The sequence below is a fragment of the Chiloscyllium plagiosum genome, chromosome 37 (genome assembly GCF_004010195.1).
Source record: "Chiloscyllium plagiosum isolate BGI_BamShark_2017 chromosome 37, ASM401019v2, whole genome shotgun sequence".
NCBI lineage: Eukaryota > Metazoa > Chordata > Chondrichthyes > Orectolobiformes > Hemiscylliidae > Chiloscyllium > Chiloscyllium plagiosum.
In genome coordinates this window covers 4,852,097-4,862,807 of record NC_057746.1, presented here as the reverse complement: position 1 = coordinate 4,862,807, position 10,711 = coordinate 4,852,097, and the positions used below count along the sequence as shown (strand labels likewise).

The 10,711-nt window shown below is 43.6% G+C and overlaps 1 protein-coding gene across 2 annotated transcripts in view; it reads left to right on the top strand.

The window, feature by feature from the left end:
• Positions 1-303: 303 nt before the first annotated feature.
• LOC122541620 (zinc finger protein 271-like) overlaps positions 304-10,711 on the top strand; it is a 31,533-nt gene continuing 21,125 nt past the window's right edge. The window contains exons 1-2 of one of the 2 annotated variants that reach the window (XM_043678519.1): positions 304-335; positions 9,992-10,131. The gene's annotated coding sequence lies outside the window, so the exon portion shown is untranslated. Of the gene's footprint in view, positions 336-7,641; positions 10,132-10,711 lie in introns of those variants that run through there. The other variant, XM_043678517.1, reaches the window with a different exon arrangement.

Genomic DNA, 10,711 nt, shown 5'->3' with positions numbered 1-10,711 from the left:
CGGCATCTCCAAATCAGAAAATGAAGAATGCTATTCCCACACTAGAAATCTCTGTCAAGCATTTCCCAGGGGAACTGAGACAGCAGCTGTAATTAGTGAGGTTTTATTCAGATGGGACAGTGACAAGTTTAAATCCCCACCTGATCTGCTGCTCAAAGTCACCTCCATTTCCCGGTCAGTTTCCCAAATTTCAGGAAACTCATGTTGCTCCGAAATATTTGGATTGACTGTGAGAGACGTCAATCAGAGAGCCCACCCACTCTGCCCATTGTCTCCTCTTCCTCTTCCAGAGCTGGTTCACTTCCTATAGGGACTGAAAACCAAGTGAGGAGATGGTGAGTGAAGGAGCAGCTTTTATACAAATTGTATCCCATAATATCCACACCAATCTTCAGGCAGTCTGACTATCCTGTGGGCAGTCAGGGGTGGAAATGTCCCTTATGCTGTGTGAGAAGATCCAGCTGAGAGAGCTGTTTACTCGGCGCTTTGTGCTGAACTGTGTGACTGGAGCTGTGTGTTGGATATTGAGTGTGTTTATTGGAAGCATTTCCCTCTGATTTCCGGCTGAGTTTTGTTGATGCCTCATTCCTGAATGTGAGAAGGTGAGGTGTCATTATCTGGAGGTGCAGAGTGTCTAACGATTCTCACTGATTTCCTTTTGTGTGTCAGTGTTGGGATCAACGAGGAGAAAGTGAGGACTGCGGATGCTGGAGATCAGAGTCGAGAGTGTGGTGCTGGAAAAGCGCATCAGGTCAGGACGGATCTGAGGAGCAGGAGAATTGACATTTCGGGCATAAGCCTTTCATTCCTGATGAAGGGCTTATGCCTGAAATGTCGATTCTCCTGCTCCCCCGCAATGTTGGGAGCTAGTTATTTTCATGCTGATCATTCTGCAGTGTATGAACAAAGCTCCTCATGGTTAGCAGGGTTAGATCACACAGAATGTCAGGAAGACTAGCCATTTGGATGCGCAACTGGCTTGAAAGTGGTGTTGAGGGTTGCTTTTCAGACTGGCGGCCTGTGGCCAATAATGTGCCACAAGGATGGCTGCTAAGTCCACTGCTTTTTGTCATTTATACAAATGATTTGAATGTGAACAGAGGAGGTACAGTTGGTAAGTTTGCAGATGACACCAAAATTGGAGGTATAGTGGACAGCGAAGAAGGTTACCTCAGAATACAACAGGATCTTGATCACATGGGCCAATGGGCCAAAGAGTGGTAGATGGAATTTAATTTAGATAAATATTAGGTGCTGCATTTTAGAAATGCAAATCAGAGCGGGATTTATATACTTAATGGTAAGGTCCTGAGGAGTTTTGCTCAACAATGAGATTTTGGAGTGGGGGTTCATAATTCCTTGAATGTGGAGTCACACGTAGACAGATTAGTTAAAAAGGCATTTGGTATGCTCTCCTTTATTGGATAGTGCATTGAGTATAAGACTTGGGAGATCATGTTGCAGCTGCACAGGGCAGCGATTAGGCCACTATTTGAATACTACATGCGCGTCTGGTCACCCTTTCACAGAAAGGAGGTCGTGAAACTTGAGAGGATTCAGAAAAGATTTACAAGGATGTTGCCAGAGTGGGTGGCTTGAGCTATAGGGAGAGGCTGAAGAGACTGGAACAATTTTCCCTGAAGCATCGGAGGCTGAGGGATTACCTTATAGAGGTTTATAAAATAATGAGGGGCATGGACAGGGTAAATAGACAAGGTCTTTTCTGCAGTGTGAGGGAGTCCAAAACTAGGGGGCAAGATTTAAAAGGGACCTAAGGGGCAATGTTTTCACGCAGAAAGTGGTGCATGTATGGAATAAGCTGCCAGAGGAAGTGGTGGAGGCTTGTACAATTACAGCATTTAATAGGCATTGAGATGGGTATATGAACAGAAAGGGTTTAGAGAGATATGGGCCAAGTGCTGGCAAATGGGACTAGATTAATTTCGGATATCTGGTCGGTAGAACGAAGGGCCTTTTTCAATGCTGTACCTCTCTCTGACTATGACACCCCAGTGTGGTGATTTGTCATTGAGTCCTCATAGCAGAGAAACAGACCCTTTGGTGAAGTTACCCCTCAGGTCCTTTTTACGTCTTTCCCCTCTCACCTTAAAATTCTCTCCTCTAGATTTGGACTCCCACACCCTTGGAAAAGAATCTTAGCTATTCACCCAACAATGCCCTTATAAAGCTTTGTAAGGTCGCCGTCAGCCTCTGATGTTTCTGGAAAAATAGCCCCAGTCTATTCTGCCTCTCCCTGTAACTTAAACCTTCCAACCCTGGCAACATCCTTGTAAATTGTTTCTGAACCCTTTCAAGTTTCACATCATCCTTCCTTTAGAAGGATGACCAAAATTGCATGCAGTGTTCCAAACTGGCCTCACCAATATCCTGTACAGCCATAAAATGAAATCCCAACTCCTATACTCGATGTTCTGACCAATGAGGGCAGGTGTACCAAGTGCCTTCTTCACCACCATCTTTAACTGTGACTCCACTTTCAAGTAACTATGTACCTGCTCTCACAGGTCTGTTTGTTTGGCAACACTCCCCAGGGCCTTACCATCAACTGAGGTGGTCACTCCCCAGACACAGGATAAGGACAGCTGGGTTACTGTCAGGGGGAAGAAAGGGAACTGACGGTCACAGCAGGGCCGTATCCCTCAGCAATAAGTATACCATTTTGGATACTGCTGGTGGGGACTGCCTACCAGGGGTAAGCCACAGTTGTCAGGTCTCTGGCACTGAGCCTGGCACTGTGCCTCAGAAAGGAAGGTGGGGGGGAAATAGAAAAGCGCTAGTGGTAGGGGACTCAATAGTTAGATGGATTAACAGGAGATTTTGTGGTCAGGAATGGGACTCCCGAAAGGTTTGTTGCCTCCCTGGTGCCAGGGTCCGGGATGTTGCCGATCGGGTTTACAGGATTCTGACGGGGGAGGGTGAGCAGCCAGAAATCATGGTACATATTGGCACCAATGATATAGCCAGGAAAGGGATTCAGAATCTGAAAAGGAACTACAGAGAGTTAGGTTGGAAGCTGAAGAGCAGGTCCAATAGAGTAGTGATTTCAGATTTGCTACCGGTGCCACGAGACAGTGAGATGAGGAACAGTCAGCGAATGCAGCTTAACATGTGGCTGCGAGGCTGGTGCAGGAGCTAGGGCTTCAGATACCTAGACCATTGGGATACCTTCTGGGGAAGGTGGGACCTGCATATGAAGGACGGGTTGCACCTGAACTGGAGGGGCACAAATGTCCTGGGTGGGAGATTTGCTCGTGTGATTCGGGAGGGTTTAAACTAATTTGGCAGAGGGGTGGGAATCAGAGCCACATGTCTAATAGGGGGTCAGTTGCAGACGTGACAGTGACAGGATATATTGAATCTAAAAGGAAGGTTTCTCACGCGATGAAACAAAGGGATCTGTTAAAGTGTGTCTGCTTTAATGCAAGGAGTGTCCGAAATAAGAGTGACAAACTGAGAGCATGGATCAGTACTTGGGGATACGATGATGTGGCCATAATGGAGATGTGGGTTTCACTGGGGCAGGAATGGTTGTTTGATGTTCCAGGGTTAAGAATGTTTAAAAAGAACAGGGAAGGTGGAAAAAGAGGAGGGGGTGTAGCATTGCTAATCAGAGAGTGCATCACAGCTACAAAAACAAAGGTTGTTGAGGAAGGTTTGTCTACCGAGTCAGGATGGGTGAACATTCGCAACGACAAGGGAACAGCCACTGCATTGGGGGTTTTCTACAGACCACCTAATAGCTGTAGAGAGATTGAAGAATGCATAGGTGGGCAGATTCTGGAAAAATGCAAAAGTAGCAGGGTTGTAGTTATGGGTGATTTCAACTTTCCCAATATCGACTGGAACCTCCTAAGTGTAGATGGTTTGGAAGGGAGCCAATTTTGTCAGGTGTGTTCAGGAGGGTTTCCTTACTCAGTATGTAGACAGACCGACGAGGGGAGAGGCCATTTTGTATTTGGTGCTCTACAACGAGCCAGGACAGGTGTCAGATCTCGCGGTGGGAGAACACGTTAGTGACAGTGATCACAGCTGCCTAACATTTAGTATAGCCTTACAGAGGAAAAGGAACAGTTACCGAGGGAAGATATTTAATTGGAGAAAAGGAAATTATGACGCTACCAGACAGGAGTTGGGAAGTATAGACTGGGAGCAACTGTTCCATAGAAAGGGCACAGCAGACATGTGGAGACTATTTAAGGAGCAGTTGTTGCGAGTGATGCACAAATTTGTTCTTCTGAGACAGGTAAGAAGGGGTAAGATTAAAGAACCTTGGATGACGAGAACAGAGGAAATTCTCGTCAAAAGGAAGAAGGCAGCTTACGTAAAGTGGAGGAAGCAAGGATCTAGCACAGCTTTAGAGGATTACAGACTTGCGAGAAAGGAGCTTAGAAATGGACTGAGGATAGCCAGGAGGGGGCACGAAAAAGGTTTGGCAGGTAGGATTAGGGAGTTTTACTCATACGTGAGGAATAAGAAAATGACCAGGGAAAAGGTAGGGCCAATCAAGGGTAGCGTAGGGAACTTGTGCATGGAGTCTGAGCAGATAGGGGAAGCTCTAAATTAGTTTTTTGCTTCAGTTTTCACCAAGAAAAGGAAACTTTTTATAAATGAAATCTTAGAGGAGCTGGGTTGCAGTCTTGACCAGATCAAGATTCATGAAGTTGATGTGCTAGAAATTTTGGAAAATATTAAGCTTGATAAGTCCCCAGGGCCAGACCAGATTAATCCTAGGCTGCTCCGGGAAGCGAGAAAGGAGGTTGCTAAGCCACTGGCGAGGATATTTGCCTCCTCACTCTCCACAGGAGTCGTACCAGAGGATTGGAAGGAGGCGAATGTTGTTCCTCTTTTCAAGAAGGGTAATAGGGAAATCCCTGGCAATTACAGACCAATCAATCTTACGTCTGTGGTCAGCAAAGTTGTGGAAAGAATTCTGAGGGCTAGGATTTATGACTATTTGGCAAAGCATAGTGTGATTAAAGGCAGTCAGCATGGCTTTGTGAGGGGCAGGTCAAGTTTTTATAAATAATTTGGATGAGGAGGTTGAGGGGTGGGTTAGTAAATTTGCAGATGACACAAAGGTTGGAGGTGTTGTCGATAGTATAGCGGGCTACTGCAGGCTGCAGCACAACATAGACAGGATGCAGAGCTGGGCTGAGAAATGGCAGATGGAGTTCAACCTGGATAAATGCGAAGTGATGCATTTTGGAAGGTCAAACTTGAATGCTGAATATAGGATTAAAGACAGGATTCTTGGCAGAGTGGAGGAACAGAAGGATCTGGGTGTGCAAGTACATAGATCCCTCAAAGTTGCCACCCAAGTGGATAGGGTTGTTAAAAAAGCAAATGGTGTTTTGGCTTTCATTAACAGGGGGATTGAGTTTAAGAGCCGCGAGGTTTTGCTGCAGCTTTACAAGTTCCTGGTGAGACCACACTTGGAATATTGTGTCCCGGTCTGGTCGCCCTACTATAGGAAAGATACAGAGGCTTTGGAGAGGGTGCAAAGAAGGTTTACCAGGATGCTGACTGGACTGGAGGGCTTGCCTTATGATGAAAGGTTGAATAAACTAGGACTTTTCTCTCTGGAGTGAAGGAGGAAGAGAGGAGACCTGATCGAGGTGTACAAAATAATGAGAGGAATAAATAGAGTTAATAGCCAGATACGTTTCCCAGGGCAGGATTGACTGGTACGAGAAGTCATAGTTTGAAGATATTAGGAGGAAGATATAAAGGAGACGTCAGAGATAGGTTTTTTAGCTACACAGAGTTATGAATGCATGGAATGAGTTACCAGCGGTGGTGGTGGAAGCAGAGTCATTGGGGACATTTAAGCGACTGCTGGACATGCACATGGATAGCAGTGAGTTGAGGGGTCCGTAGGTTGTTACTATATTTTACATTAGGATTAAATCTCGGCACAACATCGTGGGCCAAAGGGCCTGTTCTGTGCTGTACTTTTTTATGTTCTATGTTGTACGTTCTATCAACTGTATAAGTCCTGCCCTCTTACCAAAATGCAACACCTCACATTTATCTAAATTAAATTCCATCTGCCACTTCTCAGCCCATTGGTCCTTTTGAACAAGGTCCCATTGTGCTTCACTGTCCTATAGTGCACTGTCATATTTTGGTGTCGTCTGCAACTTTACTAACCATACCACCTATGTTCACATTCAAATCATTTATATGAATGTTGAAAAGCAGTGGACCCAGCACTGATCCTTGTGGCACACCATTGGTCACAGGCCTCTACTTTGAATGACAACCCTCTACCACGATCCTCGTCTCTTACCTTCAAGCCAATGTTGTATCCAATTGGTTATCTCCCTGAATGCTATGCGATCTAATCTGACGAATCCGTTTACCATGAGGAACCTTGTTGAACACTTTATTAAAGTCCATATTAACAACATTTACCATTCTGCCTTCATCAGTCTTCTTTGTTACTTCTTCAAAAAGCTTAATCAAGTTAGTGAGACATGAATTCCCAGACACAAAACCATGCGGACTATCCCTAATCAGTCCTTGCCTTTTCAAATTCATGTAAATCCTGCCCCTTTGAATTCCCTCCAACAACTTACCCAGCACTGATGGAGGCTCACTGGTCTATAGTTCCTTGGCTTTTCTCACCGACTTTCTTAAATAATAGCACCTCAGTAGTCAACCTTCAGTCTTCTGACACTTCAATCATGGCTATCAGTGATACAAATATCTCAACAAGGTGCCCAGTAAACTCTTCCGTTGCTTCCCACAAAGTTCTGGGAAATACCTAATCAGGTCCCAGGGATTTATCTACTTATATGCGCTTTAAGACCACCAGCATCTCCTCTTCTGTAATCTGAACTCTTTTGAAGACATCACTATTTATTTCCCCAAATTCCCTGACTTCCATTCCTTCTCCACAGTAAATACTGATGCAAAATATTTGTTTAGTATCTCACCCATCTCTAGTGGTTCCAAACATAGATGGTCATGTTGATTTTTGACAGAGTCCTATTCTCTCTCTAGTTAATCTTTTGGCCTTAACATATTTATAGAATCTCTTTATATTCTCCATAACTCCACTTGCCAAAGCTATCTCATGTCCCCTTTGTACCCTCTGACATTCTTCTTAAGAATATCCCAACACCCCTTGTACTCTTCAAGGGATTCACTTGATGCCAACTCTCTGTACCTAATGTATGCGTCCTTTCTCTTGACCGGAGCCTCAATGTCTGTAGTCATCCAGCATTCCATTCAACGACCAGCCTTGCCCTTCACACTATCAGGAACATATTGTCTCTGAACACTCATTATTTCATTCTTAAAGGCTTCCCATTTCCTAACAATCCCTTCACTTGCATATAGTCTACTTTAATTAACTTTTCAAAGTTCCTGTCTAATACTGTCAAAATTAGCCTTACTCGAAATATGGAATTTTAATTTTTTGATCAGCTCTGTCCTTTTCCATAACTATTTTCAAACTAATAGAATTATGTCCACTTGTCCGAAAGTGCTCTCCCATTGACACTTCAGGCACTTGCTCTGCCTTATTTCCCAACAGAACTTCAAATATTGTTCCTTCTCTAATAGGTACATCCACAAATTGAATAATAAAGTTTTCTTGTACATACTTAACAAATTCCTCCCCATACAGGCACTTAACACTATGACAGTCCCAGTCTATGTTTGGAAAGTTAAAATCCCCTACAGTTAGAACCCTATTTTTCTTCCAGAAATCTGAGTTCTTCTTACATATTTGCTTCTCAATTTGCCGCTGAACTCTTAGGGGGCCTCTAATACAATTCCAACGAGGTGATCACCCCCTTTCTTAGTGTTTTAAGTTCCACCTATATAGCTGCATTGGATGATCTCCCAGGAATATCCTTCCTAAATACAGCCGTAATGATCTCCCTAACCAAAAATACCATTTCCCTCTCTGTTGCCTTCCTTTCTTTCCTTCGGATAGCATTTTTATCCCGGAACATTAAGTTGCCAGTCCTGTCCATCCCTGAAGCACATTTTTGTCACAGCTATGAGACCCAGTTCCATGCTCCCAACCACATTCATCTGCCTTACCTATCAGGCCTCTGGCATTGAAGTAAATGCAGTTTAACTTCTCAGTCTTATCTTGTTCCCTGCCAAGCCCTTGTCTGCCTTGACTATTAGACTTGCTCCTTCTGTCTACTGTACCAGCCTCAGCCTTTTCTTGCTATCGCTTTGGTTCCCCAACATCCCTTTCCTTACTAGTTTGAAGCGTCCTGAGTAGTACGAGCAAATTTTAAGGATATTGATTCCCTTCAAACTCATCCATCTTTGACATGTAATCTGTATCTCTGAAGAAATCCCAATGGTTCAAAAATGTGAATCTTTGCCACCTCCAACACTCTATCCTGATGTGGTTACGTCCTGGTGAGGACTGTCATGGTGAAGTAAACCTCGAATTATTAATTAGGAGTAGGGGTTTGCCCTTTAAGCTCTAGAATCTGCTCCAGCGTTTATAGAAACATCAGAAGTAGTAAAAAGAGTGGGTCTTTTGGTTCTTTGATCCTGCTATGCTATTCATTTTGGTCTTGGCTGACTATCCAATTTAATAGCCTTTTTCTATCTTTCCCCATATCCTTTTCTCTCTTTCGCTCCAACTGCGATATCCAATGTCTTCTGAAAATGACATAATGTTTTGACTTCAACTCCCTTCTGTGACCACAAGTTCCACAGGCTCAGCATTCTTTGGGTGAATAGGTTTCTCCTCATCTCAATCCTGAATGGCTTACCCCATAATTCTAAAATATGACCCCTTGCTCTGGACTCTCCAGTCACTGGGTACATCTTTCCTGCATCCAACCTGTCTAGTGCTGTTAGAATATTATAGATTTCTTTGAGATTCCTCCTCATGCATCTGAATTCCAGCAAATATGATCCTAACCAATTCAACCTCTGTTAATAAGCCTGCCCTGCCACTTCAGGAATCATTCTGGTAAACATCCCCTGCACTTCCTCCACAGCAAGAACATCCTGCCTCAGATAAGGAGACCAAATTGCATACATGACTCCAAATGGGGTCAGACCAAAGTCCTGTACAGTTGCATTCAGACATCCTTTTACTTGAATCCTCTTGCTATGAAGAGCAACATACTATTTGCCTTCTTGACTGCTCGCTACACCTACATGCTTATTTTTCATCAAATGGTGCACGAGGACACCCAGATCTTGTTGCACCTCTCCTCTCCCATTCAGATTATAATCTGCTTTCCTGCTTTTGCAACTAAAGTGTATGACTTCATATTTATCCACATTATACTTCATCTGCAGCTTCATCAAGTGCCCACTCACTCAACTTGTCCAAATCACACTGAAGTTTCCCTGCATCTTCTTCACACTTCATTTCCCCACCTGTCTTTGTGCCATCTGCAAATTTGGAGTTATTATATTTAGTTCCCTCGTCCAAGTTATTAACGTATATAGTTAATAGCTGGGGTCCTAGCTTTGATCTTTCTCATACCACACTAATCACTGCCTGCCATTTACTTATTCGTCCTCTTTGTTTAGTGATGGCTCACTAGTTTTCTAGCCATCTCAAAACACTACACCCAATCTAATGTGGTTTAATCTTGTATGCTAATTTCTTACGTAGAAAACGTTAAAAAACCTCTTTGTCAAAACCTCCTAGAAGTCCAAATAAATCACATCCACTTGCTCCCCCCATCAATCTTATGAGTCACTCCTTGAAGAATTTCATTTGATGTGTCAAGCATGATTTCCCTTCTGTAAATCTGTGCTGACTGTCTGATGCTGCCACTGTTTTCCAATAAGATGATGGCTGATTTGTGTACACTGCAAGCCCACCTACACCAGATAACCTTGCTTTTAAGAATCTATCTAGCTCTGCCTTAAAAATATTCAAGGGCATCAATCACCATTAGCAGACGAGAGTTCCAAAGACACTGTTCCACGTGTTTTCTCACATATTTAAAATAGTGTCCTCCGGTTCTAGATTCTCAGATGAGAGAAAACATTCTCTACACATCCATCCTGCCAAAAGTCATCAGTATGCTTCAATCAAATCACCATTCCTTCTAAACTCTCAAGGTTACAAGCCTGTCAGAAAGTCTGTCCATTCCAAGTATTAGTCTGGTAAGTTCAGTCTAAATTGCTTCCAACGTATTTCCATCCTTCCTTAAAGAAGGTGATCAATTCTGCACGGAGATGATCTTATCAGTGTGCTGTATAACTGAAGCAAAACCTCCCTACTGTTGCATTCAGTTCCAGTCATGCTGAAAACATTTTGTCAGTTTTCCTAATGGCTCACCGTACCTGTAGAGAAACCTTTTGCATTTCATGCATGAGGATACCTGGACCCTCTGTACCCCAGAGCTCTGCCATCTCTCACCATTTAGATAATATGCTTCATTTGCTTCATCCCACCAAAATACAGTAGTTGAGAGAGGTGTGGTGGTTTTCCTTGGATGTGTTTGACCTGAAGCCCTGACAGTCGATGGACTCGATATTGACTACTTCCCTCCCTGTCAGTAAGATGGGACATTCCCAGGGATGGTGATGGGGGAGTCTGGGATGTTTCCAGATTGACACGGTTCAGTGATCAATCTGTGGCAACTCTCCTTCATTTGGGAATTTCTCTGCAGACCTTGGAAGGAGAAACTTCACAGATTTCACTGGGCTGAGATCAAACTTCATCTTATTATTGGACTTTGTA